We start from the raw sequence: 16,613 nt of genomic DNA on the forward strand, positions 1-16,613 counted from the left end.
GAAGAGAAGAATGTGTATTCTGTTGTTGTTCAGTGGAGTATTCTGTGGGTGTCTGTTATGTCCATTTGGCCAAATGTCTAGTTGAGTTATCAAATATCTTTGTGAGTTTTCTGCCTCAGTGATCTGTCCAACACTCTCAATGGGGTGCTGGACTCCCACTATTATTGAGTGGTTATCTAAAGTCTCTTCATAGGTCTCTAAGAATTTGTTTTATAAATCTGAGTGCTCTATTATTAGGTGCATATATTTAGGACGGTTAAGTCTTCTTGTTGAGTTGGGTGCATATATTATATTTAGGACAGCTAAACCTTTATCATTATGTAATTCCCTTCTTTGTCCTTTTTGATCGTTGTTCATTTAAAGTCTGTTTTGTCTGAAATAAGAACAGCAGCCTCTGCTCTCTTTTGTTTTTTATTTGCTTGATAGATCTTTCTCCATCCCTTTGCTTTGAGCCTATGTGTCATTACATGAGAGATGAGTCTCTTAAAGACAGCATACAGTTGGGTCTTGCTTCTTTATACAGCTTGCCCCTCAGTGTCTACTAAGTGGGGCATTTAGCCCATTTATACTCAAGGTTAACATTGATGTGAGGATTTGATATTGTCATCATATTGTTAGCTCGCTGTTATGTAGACTTGATAGTATAATTGCTTTATACTTTTGATGATCTATCTACTTCAGTGTGTTTTGGTCTTTCTTTTTCACATTTAACACCCCCTCAAGGACCTCTCATAAGGCAGGTTCTGGTGGGAATAAATTACTTTAGCATTTGTTTATCTGAATAGGATTTTATTTCTCCTTTGCTTTTGAAGCTTAATTCATCTGGATATAAAACTCTTGATTGGAATTTCTTTCCTTTAAGGATGCTATATATAGACTCCCAGTCTCTTCTGTCTTGCAAGGGTTCTACTGAAAGGTCCACTGTTAGCCTGAAAGAATTCCTTTGGTATTTGACCTTCCCCTTCTCTTTAGCTGTCTTTAATATTTTTTTCTTTCACATTGATTCGGAGAATCTGATGACTGTGTCTTGGGAATCGTTATCTTGTGTAGTATCTCACTGGGGTTCTCTGAATTTCCTGAATTTGCGTGTAAAACTCTCTAGGGAGATTGTGGAAACTTTTGTGGGCAATATCCTCAAATATGTTTCCCAAGTTGCTTGCTCTCTCTCTGTCTTTCTGGGATGTCAGTGAGTCATAGCTTTGGTCTCTTTACATAATCCCATATTTCTCAGAAATTTTATTCATTTTTAAAAATTCTTTAAAAAATTTTTTTGTCTAACTGAATTCATTTAAAGAACTGGCATTTGAGCTTTGAAATTCTTTCCTCAGCTTGGTCTATTTTTCTCCAATATTTCCGATTTTATTATGAAATTCTTGTAGTGAGTTTTTAAGCTGTATAAGATCAGTTTCATTCTTTCTTAAAATGGGTATTTTGCCTTGAAGCTCTTGAATTGTTTTACTGGATTCCTTAGATTCTTTGGACTGGGTTTTAATCTTGATGATCTTCATTGTCATTTACATTCTAAATTCTATGTCTGTCACTCCAGCCATTTCCATCTGGTTAAGAGCCATTACCTGGGAGCTAGTGAGGTTATTTGAAGCTAAGAAGAGACTCTGGCTTTTAGGGTTGCCAGAGATCTTCTGCCAGTTCTTTCTCATCTGTGTGGGCTGATGTTCCTTTAATCTTTAAAGCTGCCTCCTTTGGATAGAGCCCTTTGCTCTTATATTCTTTGATGCCCTTGTGGGTTTGACTGTGGTATAAGTTGGGTTTTGTCTATTGGCTTTGCTTCTTTATTAGTTCAGGGGGCCAAGGCTAAGCTCAGCACTCTTGAAATTTGTACTCTAACCCTGGGGATGCTGGGACTGGGCCATGGCTTTTTTCTTTGGGCCCTCAAGTTTCAGTACCTGCTGCATTGAAGGGACTGAGGTGTTCCTAGTCTGCTGGCAACAACCCTCCAATGAGGAATGTTGGCAAAAGTATTTCAGCCAGGAGATGGTGGGCAGCAGCCATGTCCATGCATGAGCACACAGGAGGTAGTAGAAAATGCCAGATCCTGCATTTGCATTAATGAAGCAGGGGGAGGCTGCAGGAGAATGTGTGATTGAGAAGCAGTTGGGGAAAGCTGCAGGTGAGTATGTGCTGGCCAGGGAGGACTGTGGGCAGGTGCTCATCAGTGGGGGCCCACGAGCAGAAGCTCTCTGATATTAAGTGGCATCTGCTGGTGAAAGAGCTATGATGTGGCTGCTGGCAAGCACCTTGGATGGATAGCTGAGGCCACGCGGCAAGAGGCTGTAGCCAGTAGGGACCCTGGGATAGGCTAACAGACAGAGTGTTGCTTAGATCAGACTGGCTCCATCCTACAAGCAAGATAATCCTGCTCTGTCCTTGTCCAGCAGTCAACAAAGGCTAAAGCCACCTACCGGAGTGTGGTGAGCCTTGGTTTATGGGTACCCATGGCTGTACTCTACTGTGGCTGTTCCTGCACAAAACCCTCTGGCCTCCATGCAAGCTAGAGTTCCATCCCTGCCAACTATCCAGTTTCCTGTGCCAGCTCAAATGTCCTTGGGGATTGTGGGGTCTCCTACAGCTAGGATTCCAGAGGTCCATGGCAAGAGTCAGCCATTCCATCCTTATTCCATTCACTCCTTTCCCAGGAGCCACTTAGGGCCAGTAACAAGTCCTGGTGCTCAGCAACCCTGTGCAAGATTCCCAGCTTCCTCCCCTTTCAGCCTGGGATCTGCGTTCTCCCTCTGTACACTTTTAATGCTTTCTTTTCAAAGATCTATTCAGAGTGTGCTAGTCTACTTGGTTGTCTGTTCTGTCTTGTTGAGAGAAGCTCCTCCTGACTGTGTCTATTCAGCCATCTTGGCTTCTTCATGTATTTTCTATTACAAATAATTCTGTAGAAAATTATCTTTGTATATAAATCTTTTCCACATTTAACATTATTTTTATATGATGAGTTAGTAAAGGAGAAATTGCTAAATCAAAAAGTGTAAGATTTTAAGGCTCTTGAACTTATAAGTCACATATATACATATAATAAAAACATCTGTGTTTTTCATAGAAAGTATAAAGTCATAGCATAGATATCATATCCTCTGGTGCCCTCCTATTTCTGTGTCCCTCAATTTATCCCCACTACTTTAACATCCAGAGAAGAATTCATAGTTTTAGGTAAATCCTTCCAGACCTTTTCTCATGTGTTTACATATGTGTTTGCATGTGTCTGTTTAATGTACATATGTACATGTGTGTGTGAGAGAGAATACACTCATCCACAAGTGTATGCAAACTAAGCATACACATTTTCTACATAATTTGGAAATATGTGTGTATAACATGTGTATGTTTCCATTCCTAAACAAAGATATTTATATGCTTCTTTTTAAAATTTAAGATACTATGTGCTAGTTCAAGTAAGAAACGTTCACATTTTCAGCTGGTTAATGATTAAAAAGATACATTCACAATATGGGTTCTGTATTAGTCCATTTTCACACTATTATAAAGAAATACCTGAGACTGGGTACTTTATAAAGAAAGGTTTAGTTGACTCACAATTATGCATGGCAGAGGAGACCTCAGGAAGCTTACAATCATGGCAGAAGGCGAAAGAGAAGCAAGGCACATCTTACATGGTGGCAGGTGAGCAAGAGTGAGCACAGGGGAAGTGCCAGACACCTATCAAACAATCAGATCTCATGAGAACTCCCTCACTATCACAAGAACAGCATGGGGGAAACCACCTCCATCATCTATTCACCTCCCACCAGGTCCCTCCCTTGACATGTGGAGATTACAATTCGAGATCAGACTTGGGTGGGGACAGAGAGCCAAACCATATCAGCCTCTAACTCTCATTTAATCACTGATGCTTTGTAATTGTCAACACTCTAGTTCTTTCTTTACCATGTGTGAGTTCTTATGAAAAAATTTGCTACTCTTGTTTCAGAGTATTAATTGTACTTTAATTAGGAAATAGGAGAACTTGTCACAGTAGAGAAATATCTTCTCCTTGGACAATCAGCTTGGTTAAGTGCAGGACACTCAGAACAGAGTAGTTATTCCTTAGATTTAAATAAAATTAAAATCAATAGATGCCCACTAGATGGTTGAAGATGGCATACTAAAGTGACAGTGTGTCTACTTTCTTCCTTTGGGTTGATGTTACTATTTTGAGAGGAACCCCAAAATAGCTAAGTAGTAGCTTGACTTTCAGGGCTATATCAGTCAGGCTGGTTTAGGCTGCAAGTTACCAAAAACATCAATATAAGTTAGCTTAGATACTAAAGAAAATAAACTATTTCCTCTAACAAGAATTGTCAGAACAGCTTAACTCCAAGGTTGATTAATCCTTGGCTCATGATGCCATCATGATTCCTTCCTTGTCTTGTGCCATCTTCAGCCTGTTAGCCTTGTCCTCCCCTAGTTCCTTGCCTGAGGTCTCAATATGACTGCCACAGTTTTAGCTATCCCATTGAAAATGTCCAATAATGAACTCTTTCTTATAAACTTTTCAAATGAGAAAGAACCATCTCACAAAAAGCCCTTAGCTGACTTCTGCTGATGGCCACTGGCCTGCCTCACATGCCAAGCTAAATCAATCACATGATTAACTTAAACCAATCAGGGCTCATTCTTCCTTGAAGTAAATGACCCTATTGAAGAGGGTGTATAGCCACACAGAATTAGAATTTTAGTAGAGAGAAAGAAGTTTAAGGAGGAGAATAATTGTTATGTAGGCAACCAGCTGTACCTACAAAAATGTGGATTAAATTGCCTTGTTAATATTTAAAAATTAATTAAACCATAGTGCTATCCTGATAACTAGATATATATCTTATGTATAAAAAGAAGACATATTTATATATAAAATAAAAATTTAGAAATTATACAGTTTATTAAAATCTAACATAAAGCTGCTTTTAATTTTAAGTCTAGATGATAAGCAAAGCTATGCTACCTTTTGGGAAGTTCATTCTTACCGAGTATTTTAATAACTCCATTTAACCAAGAAGGCATGTTCCTTTTTGGATTTTAAAAATCAAAACACACTTTCAGATGTCATAATAGTCCTTCTTTAACAGAATTAATCCCAGTAATATGAAAATGTAGCCAGGCTGGGAAACACAATCAGTCATGTCCATTTATTTGCAACATGTTCTGCATCTTTAAACATGGCCGTCTATTCATATTAATAGAGGTACTTTTTCAAAAGAGGTGCCTCTTTTGATAGAGTTTTTCTTTCTCTAGTTTTATGTGGCAGCAACATAAATTTTTGATGATGATATCATTGTAAACTACATCATATATAAGGCCATAAAATAATCTAAAACGTTAATGAGTAGGACTTAAAAGCTTACTTGTGGAAAGGAAACAATCTTTACTTTTAACACCAGGAAATAGGATGCTACCCTGCGTGTGAAAGATTGAAATATATAATCCATCAAAGCGTTGCCCTCTCCCTGAGGGCCCTTTAAGGGGAGAAATGATAAATGAAGACCTGAAATACCCAAAACATGATGGAACCTGAATATTTGATTTAGTTCAGATGATAGAAGGGTATGATGAGTGAGTCATAAATTTGAGAAATTTGACTACTGAGTAAAGGAATTTTTGTTTAAATTTTTTACACACCCATGAATCATGCTCATGATAATGGCTTTTAGTGAATCCACATTGTTTATGCCATGTCTTTACCCACTTGGTCCACAGCAAAATAGCTATTCTACTTTGTTTCATGCTTCAGGAAACTTTTTCTCATTTCCAGCTTTTGACTCATTCTGCCTTCCCCCTCCCACTCCAAATGTGGAAGGAAAACATGATTCTGATCTCTGGATTCAATAAAATTATGTGTAGGCTATGCATGCTCTGTGGTGCTATATAAATGTCATGAATTACAAGTGCTAACACTAGCTGGATTCTTTTCTCAGAGAAAATAATATGGGCAGGGAGAGATATGAAAAACATTCTTCTCTTTGAAAAGGGATCCACCAATGAATATCATTTTGAGGACAGACAGCACATCCTATACATCTGTATTTTTCCCTGGTAATTCAGCTTTACCTACACTAGGCACCCAGTATTGAATTTGAGACAGCAAAGAAGATACTCATTTTCCTCCCACTTCAATGAGAAAGTGAACACAGATGCACTAGGCCAGGGGTCTGTAAAGGGTCCGATAGTAAATATGTTAGTCTTTGTGGGGCATATAGTTTCAGCCACAACTACTACACACAGCCAAATATACTATGTAAACAAATGGATATGGCTATGTCACAATAAAACTTTATTTATGAAAATGGGTGGCAAGGAAGGCTTGGCCTGAAAACTGTAGTTTTCTACCTGACCTCTGCACTAAGCTATAATATACCAGACCTTCCCTTGGAGATCCTGTCAGATGCCCCATCACAGTGACAGCCTACACAAAAAAGTGTTAGTGCAGAGCTCAGAATGGAAATGAGGCAATTTCAAAATCATGTAGGGAAATACTGGAGTGGTTAGTTGTCTGATACATTAAAATAAACTGTTTTTTCTGCTCTCACACACCACTCAACACAGAATATTTCATCTCTGGTCACCAAAATGTGTGTGGGTTTTTCCCCACGCACCAAGCAATTCTCCAGCAGACACAAATTTTATTATTATTGTTATTATTATTTTTCCTGCTTATGTAAAGATGTATATATACACACAAATATATATGTACACATGTGGTGAAAGAAAAAATAACTACAGGCATGATAGGCATCGACTTCTAGATAAAGGTTATCCCTGAGAAGGAGCGGGGATGGAAATGGCTGAGTGGAACATAGTTATACTCTTAATGTTCTAGTTCTTAAAAAAACAAAAGCAAAATATTAACATTGAATAAAACTGGGAGATGAACATGTTTCTTCATTTTGTATATTTTCTATATTTTTTTAAAAAATCACAATTAAAATGATAAAATGTTTAAAATATTTTTAAAAAAGATATAAGTATCCTTAAAACAAGATGTTGTGTTAAGCATCGTTTATCCTTAGTTTCCATGTAATACTTTTAAACTTCTCCTTTTGTAACATTTCCCAGAATTAGGGTTCCCATCCATTTTGCTCTTAATTTTCTTTTTTCCTTTTTTTTTTTCTCAGACCGAGTCTCACTCTGTTGCCCAGGCTGAAGTGCAGTGGCGTGCTCTTGGCTCACTGCAACCTCCGCCTCCCAGGTTCAAGCGATTCTCATGCCTCAGACTCCCAAGTAGCTGGGAATACCAGCATGAGCCACAATGACAGCTATTTTTTTTTTTTTTTTTTGTATTTTTAATAGAGACACGGTTTCACCATGTTGGCCAGGCTGGTCTTGAACTCTTGACCTCAGATGATCTGCTGGGGTGGACTATATAATTAAATCCAATTCTAACACTATCTACTTGGAGTTAGAGTTAGATCTCACAGGTTAAGGGCTCAATCCCACAAAACTTCCCTCCTTTCAGATGTCAATTGCAAAGCAGTAGGCTGTGACCTGTGCTGCCTGATCAGCTGAATAAGGAGGGTAGGGCTGAAGGCTCCAAGCTTATGACCCTGGCTTGGTCTTTCTGGTGACAAGCCCCCCTCCAGGAGCCCAACAAGAGCTGCTTCATTAGAACAAAAGATGTTCCTGCCACCCACGTAATTCCAATGGATTAGGAGCTCTGTGTCAGATGCTCCTACCTCTCAGGAAATTACAAAGGTCTTAGGAGCTCTGTGGCAGAACTGAGATCAAAGGCAAAATATTAGAACAAAGGATTCTAGCACCCCATCACTCAGGAAATTACATGGGTTTTAGGAGTTCTGTGCCAGGGACTGGGAGCAGAGACCAAAACATATATAAACATATATAAACATATATATATATATACACGCACACACATATGCACACACACATTTCTTATTTCTAGCCAATCCCTTGGTCACTAGCCACTGACTCCTTATAGCAAAATGATCTTATCTCTCTGAGTATTTACATTAAATGTGGCATTTATAGAATAGATATAACAAGAATACCAACACAAGTATGGCTAATATTTGGAGAAGCCAGGGTGGAGTAAGGATAGATTTAAAGAAACAAAAAACTTTCCCTATAACGCCACTGCATACATTTTTATATTCTTGTACTAATTCACTTATTATTTTCCTTCCTCATCTACTGCTGTTTGTACCTTGTAATGAGCTTGTGCAAAACTGTTTAACACAGAAATCAGCTGATGTTTAACTAGATCTAATTCCTCCTCAGGCCAGTCATTTCCCATAGGTATTACATCCTAAGGACAATTTAACTCAGTCTCCCAGTAAGCTTGATTATCAGTATCAGTGTTATCATAAGGCTTATTTACATGAAGTAGTTAAGTTTTACCAACAACACCAGTATTACATCATATCACAATATGATCATGTACATTTGTTCAGTTTCATTACAGAGCAACTCAGTAAAAATTATAGAGGTATTTGCTTCTTCAGAATCTACCCTTGCCCATATAGCAGATGTTATTAAGGACAGGCATTGTTACAATTGCCCATGACTTGTTTACTTCTGAGTTCTGTGTCAATTGGGGACAAAGCCAGTCACTCTGTCTCATCTCACAGGATTGCACTGAGACTGGTTTCCATTGGGAGCTATTATACAGCAGGGCCCACCTGCCTCCTACATGGAGAATATAGATTGTATTTATAATAGCTGTTATCCCTGCTAACTGTACTGCAGGATATATTTTGTTTTCACCTATTTTGGGAGCAAGAGCAGTCATAATGTATCAATATAAATTACAAGTGCCCTCAGAGAACTTCTATAAGTTTTGAGAGCCGTGAGATTCCCACAGGTGTGCCCCTTGAGCTTCAGCAGCTAAAAGACAAGGCCATTGCCCCATAACCACTTAAACTTCAATTTGTATTAAAAATAGTCAAGAGGCCCTGTTGGGTCAGGGCACAGGCCCCTTTCCCATAGCTGGGTTTGACCATTTTCCTGAATTATTTGTTGCATCTGCCTTGCCCACTTTGCTAAAGCCTCATTATCTTTCCAGACTGGCTCCCATACTTTGCCTTCCTCCTGGAAGAGAATCCCTCTTATCTGCCTATTCTAAATAATAAATATTTGTCCTCTGGATGCTGCTCCTCATAGTAATAAGCATCATCGGCTCACAAGGCAGAGGAGAGCCTTTGGAGAGATAGGTGTCTCTCTGGGAAATCAAGGGTATCCATGCACATTGTTGCCATTGTCTACTAACAGCCCTAGTGCAGTTAGGATACATGTTTTGCACCCAAGAGTGTTGGGTGCCCCATACTAGGTTAGATGAGTGGTGGTCACACCTAGATGTAATTTAGACTAAGTGTGCCACAACATTTCCCACAGCCTTCCTTATCTGAGGGTGAGGCCGTTCTCCAGGGCAACTCAAATCCACCAAGTGATGCCAACTGCTTTGATACCATGAGGGACCCATTATTTTTCCCTATTTTGCTTAATAGTTTTTCATCCATTAAAACAAGGGTGATTTGTATTTATGTACAGCACCCTGCGGCATGTTGGGCATTGACAAAGATTTTTTTACCTGGCCAAACTTTAGAAACTTCTCCTAGGCTCACCTGTGCACTTCTGTATAAAATCCAGTTTTAGCAAAGAACACTGCTAAGTCAATTTAGCAAGAATTCCTAATCCTCAATATCTGATCACCCTCAATATCTCATCAGGTTCTTCATTCTCCACCATCCTCCAGGTGACATATGATCACTCTGGCATATATTTAGCAAGAATCCTGTTAGGTTGCTTTAGCCAGAATGCTCCATACTCTTGATGTTTTTCTTAGCATTTTTTCATCTACTTGCCCTTACCACTCTTCAGTTATAAATTCTTACTTTCCCATGCTGTATTCAGAGTTGAGCCTGGTTCCACTCCCTCACTACAAAATCTCATTGCAAGTGGTCTCTATACCTATGAGTGATGGTCTTGAATAAAGTCTTCTTAACCATGCTTTAACACGTATCACTGAATAATTTTTTTTTCTTTAGCAGCATGTTGTCATTATAGTTTGCCTGTTATATAACTGGGGACCTTTCTAAGCTTTCAATCATCAAGGTTATAGTTGCACAGTGATCATTCTGTTGGGAGCTGTACACCACTTTGTTTGAAGTCCCAGTAGGAAGCAGTTCTTCGAACTTCCTCCCCAAATGATATCCTTTGTACTAAATATAGCCTGAAAATCCCACTTCAGCTGCCAATGGAAAGTGGTATTATCATCTACACTTCTGATCAAGGGGCTATAAATTAAGGATTCCCATGACTGTCCTCTCAGGTTCAATTAATCTGCTAGAACTGCTCCCAGAACTCAGGGAAACACTTTACTTACATTTCCTGGCTTATTAATAAGGGATATAGATGAACAGCCAGTGAAAAGATGCATAAGAGAAGATTTGGAAGTGTCCTGAGCACAGCCTCTTCTGACTTTGTGGAGTTGGGATATCCCACCCTATCAGCTGTGGATTTTTGCTCTTTGAACCCTGTCCTTTGGGGTTTTAATGGAGGCTTCATTACCTAGGCATGATTGGTTACATATTCGGCCATTGGTGATCAACCCAACCACCAGCCCCTCTCCCCACCCCAGGGATCTGTCAATGGGGCTGAAAGTCCCAACCCTCCAACCATGCCTTGGCCTTCTTTCTAGTGGCCCCAAGCCACCAGTCATCTCACTAGCATACAAAGATACTTATCACTCTGGAGATTCCAAGGGTTTTAGGAGTTGTGTGCCAGGAAAAAGTCAAAGGCCTTTGGAAATGAATAATTCAAAATCTAAGCAGTTGGAACCTTAAAATATTTTGAAGTTTAAGGGAATATTTAAGGGATTTACAGGATTCTGATCCTTTTCAATTATTTCAAGTTGACATACCAAACATATATTTCTTATTCTAAATCACAATCTAATATCACAGCAGCAGTTTGCCCATTACAAAGGAAATTTTACCTCTGTCCTAGAGAGTGAGGGCTTCCAGTCCTGCAATGAAAATTACTGAACATTCTGTGGAGAAATAAATGGGCCTAAATCAATTGCTTATGGCATGGTTTTTCCCAAACTAATGAAATTAACTAGGAAGAGGCAGAAGAGGGGAAAATATCATGGGAGTTTAACCACTGGCTAAGAGGGGCTATTCTTTAGCTATTGGTAAAAGGGAAAAACAATTCCATCATCATTGAATAGATAGATAGATAGATAGATAGATAGATAGATAGATAGATAGATGATAGAGGATTGATAGATATTCAATATTTGTTAAAGGGCACATATTAGCTGAGGGATATGTTATTTGAACAAATGTTAATACCTTAATTTTTGAATTGCTTATTTTCTGTAGGAAAATTTAGTTAGCTAATGAAATAGAAACATCATAAAGTAGCTGTCAGTATCAGTACAGCAAATGTGAGTATCTCCATCCTTGTGTGAGGTCAACTATCATGAGGAAACAGGCATTATAGACAAAACCAATGGAGAACTGATGCAATTATTATGCTGTGAATTGAAAGAGCAGGAGAAAGCCATGGGCTCTGGAATCAGATAAACCTAGATTTGAGTCCTGCGCTTTACTTAATAGATAAGTGACTTTGGGTGAAGAAAGTAACCTCTCATAGTCTCAATTTCCTCACCTATAAAGTAGGGATAATAATAGGATCAACCTCACAAAGTTGTTGTCAAAATTACTTATAAAACTATTATTAGGTTGGTGCAAGAGTAATTGTGGCTTAATAGCACAGGGCCTAGCATATAGTAAAATACTCAACAAATTGTAGTGATTATCATCATTATTATGATTACTGATACAAAATTAGAGCACTGCTGCTAGATCTACCAGTGATTCCCTATATGACTCACCAGGGGAAATCACTTTCTCTCACTGAGACTCTTCTTCTGTATAGCGAGGAACTAGGCCATCCCTAAAGTGTTTTTGGAGGTCTAAAGCTTTTAAGATAATTGGAGCGAAAGCCCTTGCTGCTCCTCAGATGAACTGGATCTAGACCATGAATAAATAGGAGCACTTTTTTATTCCATGGTGGTGTCTGCAAAGCACCAAGGCTCCCTGCATTACTCATGTTGGCCTGTGAGGACTTAAAATATTTGGTAAGAATCTTCTGGTTGGCCAGGCGTGGTGGCTTATGCCTGTAATCCCAGCACTTTGGGAGGCTGAGACAGGCAGATCACTTGAGGTCAGGAGTTCAAAAGCAGTCTGACCAACGTGGTGAAACCCCGTCTCTACTAAAAATACAAAACTTAGCAGGGCGTGGTGGCACACACCCATAGTCGCAGCTACTCGGGAGGCTGAGGTGGGAGAATTGCTACAACCCAGGAAGCAGAGGTCACAGTGAGCCAAGATCATGCCATTGCACTCCAGCCTGGGCGACAGGGAGACTCTGTCTCAAAAAAAAAGAAAAAAAAAAAAAGAGAGCGAGAATCTTCCGGTCTTTCCCCCACTCCACTATCTGTTGGTGTTTACTCATATATAGTTGTCTTCTCTTATTTTCATCTTGCTCCACGTAAGACAGACTTGGAAAGATTGGAACCGAACCATGAGGGAGCCTCAGAAATAATTGAGGAGAGGACACCACGCAAAATAAGATCTTTCCTTGGTCCAGAAACAAGAAATGACATGACCACTAAATAACGAATGATCCCAGCTTCTGCAATGCAGGGACTTTGAAGCCAGGAGGATTTAGGCTTCAATCTATGCCCTGTAATTACTAACAATATAATCTTGGTCAAGTTAATTATCTTTGCAGGACAATTATAAATAGGAAAGATAATCCCTATTTCATAAGATTGTTGTGAGGATTCATTGCGATTATGTAAACAAAAAATAAAATTCTATGGCCTCCCAACCATCTGAACGGACTTCCTCCTCAGCCAGGGCTCTTTTAAAATTTAACCTGAGAGACTGTTTCAGGCCCTGATGGGAAGTAGGGGTTGGATAGGCCTCATTATACCACTCCAGCATTAGCATTAACATCAACACAGAATTTAAGTTAGATAAGAAACATTTTACAACCTAGTCTCTCTGAAGCCTACTCCCAGAAGGCTTCCTCTGCAATTAAGAACTTGGGTCTCCACAATCCTTTTTCTTAACCCAGACATTCCTTTCTGTTGATCCCAGGTCTTTAGACAAACTCAACCAATTATCAACCAGAAAAAGCTGAAATTTACCTATAGCCTGGAAGCCCCCCGCTTTCAGTTGTCCCATCTTTCTGGACCAAACCAATGTATTTCTTAAATGTATTTGGTTGATGTCTCATCCCTCCCAAAATGTATAAAACCAAGCTGCACCCTGACCACCTTGGAGACTGTTCCCAGGATCTCCCAAGGGCTCTGTCATGGAATATGGTCACTCATATTTGGCTCAGAATAAATCTCTTCAAATATTTTACAGAATTTGACTGTTTTCATCAACATTACTTTAATGCAAATTATTTAGCACAGTATCAGACCATAATTCCTGCATTCTAAGACATATTTTTATGTTCTGAAATTGGAATGTGTCTTACATTTGAGATTCCTAGTAGGCTTTCTTTTCTTTTCTTTTTCATTTGTTTTCCTAGAAGATGTTAATAAATCAATGGAATCTTAGAATCAAGAAAATTTCGTAGTCAATGATTAATTAAATTAGCTTCTATCATTATAATAATCTTTAAAATAATTTTTTTGTTTTAATTCTGTCCATACAAAGTGTTGTACTGATTTTTAAATCTCAAAATGCTAGCAAAATATAGCCAATCACGTATACAAATTTAATACATTAGCTCATACAGGTATAAATAATTTCCTCACACTAATCATCACTGGATTGCTCCTAGTTAAAGACTAAATTATCTGTTCCACTGGTTGCACCTAAGCAAAGGCCCATTTTCAACAGACTCCATTCTCTCTTCTTAGTACAATGCATTCCCACTTAAGAAACATTCATCACTCTTTTGATTGCTATTAAATACAAAACCCTCATTTTGCATTCAGTATAATTTATTTTCTTTTTCAGTTGGTTATATGGCATGAAATAGAGTTGGTCTCTATTTACAGCTCAAATCTTGTGTCTCAAAAGTAAATTAATGATACTGCTCTCCTTAGTTCTTTTTCCTTAACCTTAGGTCATAGATATACTACTTTCCAAGTAATCTCATGATATAATTATCTTTTTCCACTAATTCCTCAAAAGCTTGCTACTTATAAAATTCACTTAAGTATTCATTTACTTTTTTTTTTTTTTGAGATGGATTCTCACTCTGTCACCCAGGCTAGAGTGCAGTGGTGTGATCTTGGCTCACTGCAACCTCCAACTCCCGGATTCAAGCAATTCTCCTGCCTCAGCCTCCTGAGGAGGTGGGATTACAGGCGCCCACCACCACGCCTGGCTAATTTTTGTATTTTTAGTAGAGACAGAGTTTTACTATGTTGGTCAGGCACATCTCGAACTCCTGACCTTGTGATCCACCCGCCCCAGCCTCCCAAAGTGCTGGGATTACAGTCGTGAGCCACCGCGCCTGGGCCATTTACTTCTAATTTATTTTTATTATCATAATGATGATAATAAAATATGCCTGTAGTCCTGTGCCTTCCTGTTAACATCAGCCTATCATGCTATTTGTTAAACTATGAAATTTAAATCGGCAGCATTAAATCAGGGCAGGAAATGAAATTGAAAACCACATAAGTTATCTGTTGATGTCCTACAGGCACGGGATGAGCCTCTCTATATCTGTTCCCAGTCTATAATTCCCAGGGCCCTGGAGACAATCACTGAGATATACTATACAACAAAGTGTGAATAGCTAACAATACTGCACTCAAAATTTGCAAAAAGAATAGAAACTTAAGTGTTCTTACCCACCCTCTACCCATACACATACAGATAATAATAATAAAAGGGGTGGTGGGAAACTCTGGGAGGCGATGGCTGTGTCTATGGCTTTGACGGTCACGATGGTTTCGTGGGTATATACTTATCCCCCTAACTCACCCAGTTGAATATACTAAATACGTATAGCTTTCTATATTAAAAAAAAGTGTTTCCATAAAGTGTTTTATAAAGAAATGAATGCAACAGGACACACTAAAGAGTGACTGTCACACTCATATCTCCATTTCCATGGCATCCCTCACAACACCATCACCATAACTACCCCCAACTATAATCTGGCCACTGAATACTTGAAAGAATAAGTCCTTCCATTTTTATTTATCGAGGTATAATTTCAACACAGTGAAATATTTGTCTCTTAAGTGTTCTATCCAATCAGTTTCAATAAATGTGTACACTTGTGCAGACCATACCCCTATCAAAACAGAACATTTCCATCAGCCCCAAAAATATTCTGTCATTGCACAGGCAATTCCCCTCTGAAAAACAACCACTAACCCTATTGTTTATCACTATATGATAGTTTTGCATATTCTAAAGATTCATTTAAATTAAATTGTATAATATGTCATCTTTTGCATCTTCTTTCATTCAGCATAACATTTTTGAGAATGATTTATGTTGCTGCAGGTATCAGTAGTTTATCCATTTTATTTATGAGTAGTATGCTATTACAAGAATATTTGTTTGCTTATCCATTCTCCTATTGATGTACATCTAAGATTTTTTTCAGTTTGGGCCTATTATGAAAAAAGTTGCTATGAACATTTTTATATGGCTTTTTGTACACATAAGTCTTCTTTTCTCTTGGATAAATTCTAGGAGTGGAATTGTTAGGTCATAGGGGAAATGTGTGTTAAACTTTTAAAGAAACTGCCAGTTTCCTAAAATGATTGTTACATTTCATATTCCCAATAGCAATGTATGAGAGTTTCAGTTGCTCCAAAATTTGATGATGTCAATATTTTACATTTTACCCATTCTAGTAGGTGTGTAGTGTAGTTCATTGTGGTTTGCACTTGCTTTTCCTGGATGACTAATAATGTGAACACTCTTTTATATGCCTGTTGGTCATAGGCATATGTTCTTTTGTGAATCATCTGTTGAAATCTTTTGTCCATTTTCTTTTTAAAAAACTTTTAAGTTCCAGGATACACGTGTGGTACATGAAGGTTTGTTACATAGCTATACAAGTGCCATAGTGATCTGCTGCACCTATCAACCCATCACCTAGGCTTTAAGCCCTGCATGAGTTAGGTATTTGTCCTAATGCTCTCCCTCCCCTTGACCCCAACCCCCGACAGACCCTGGTGTGTGTTACTTGCCTCCCTGTATCCATTGTTCAACTCCCACTTATGAGGAAGAACATGTGGTGTTTAGTTTTCTGTTCCTGTGTTAGTTTGCTGAGGGTGATGGCTTCCAGTTTCATTCATGTCCCTGCAAAGGATATGATCTCATTCCTTTTTATGTCTGCATAGGGTTCCATGGTGTATATGTACCACATTTTCTTTATCTAGTCTATTTTATTTATTTATTTATTTATTTTGAGATGGTGTTTCACCCTTGTTGCCCAGGCTGGAGTGCAATGTTGCGATCTTGGTTCACGGCAACCTCTACCTCCCGGGTTCAAGTGACTCTCCTGCGTCACCCTCTCAAATAGCTGGGATTACAGGTATGTGTCACCATGCCAAGCTAATTTTGTATTTTTAGTAT

Source organism: Nomascus leucogenys, chromosome 2 (assembly GCF_006542625.1).
Source record: "Nomascus leucogenys isolate Asia chromosome 2, Asia_NLE_v1, whole genome shotgun sequence".
Taxonomy (NCBI): Eukaryota; Metazoa; Chordata; class Mammalia; order Primates; family Hylobatidae; genus Nomascus; species Nomascus leucogenys.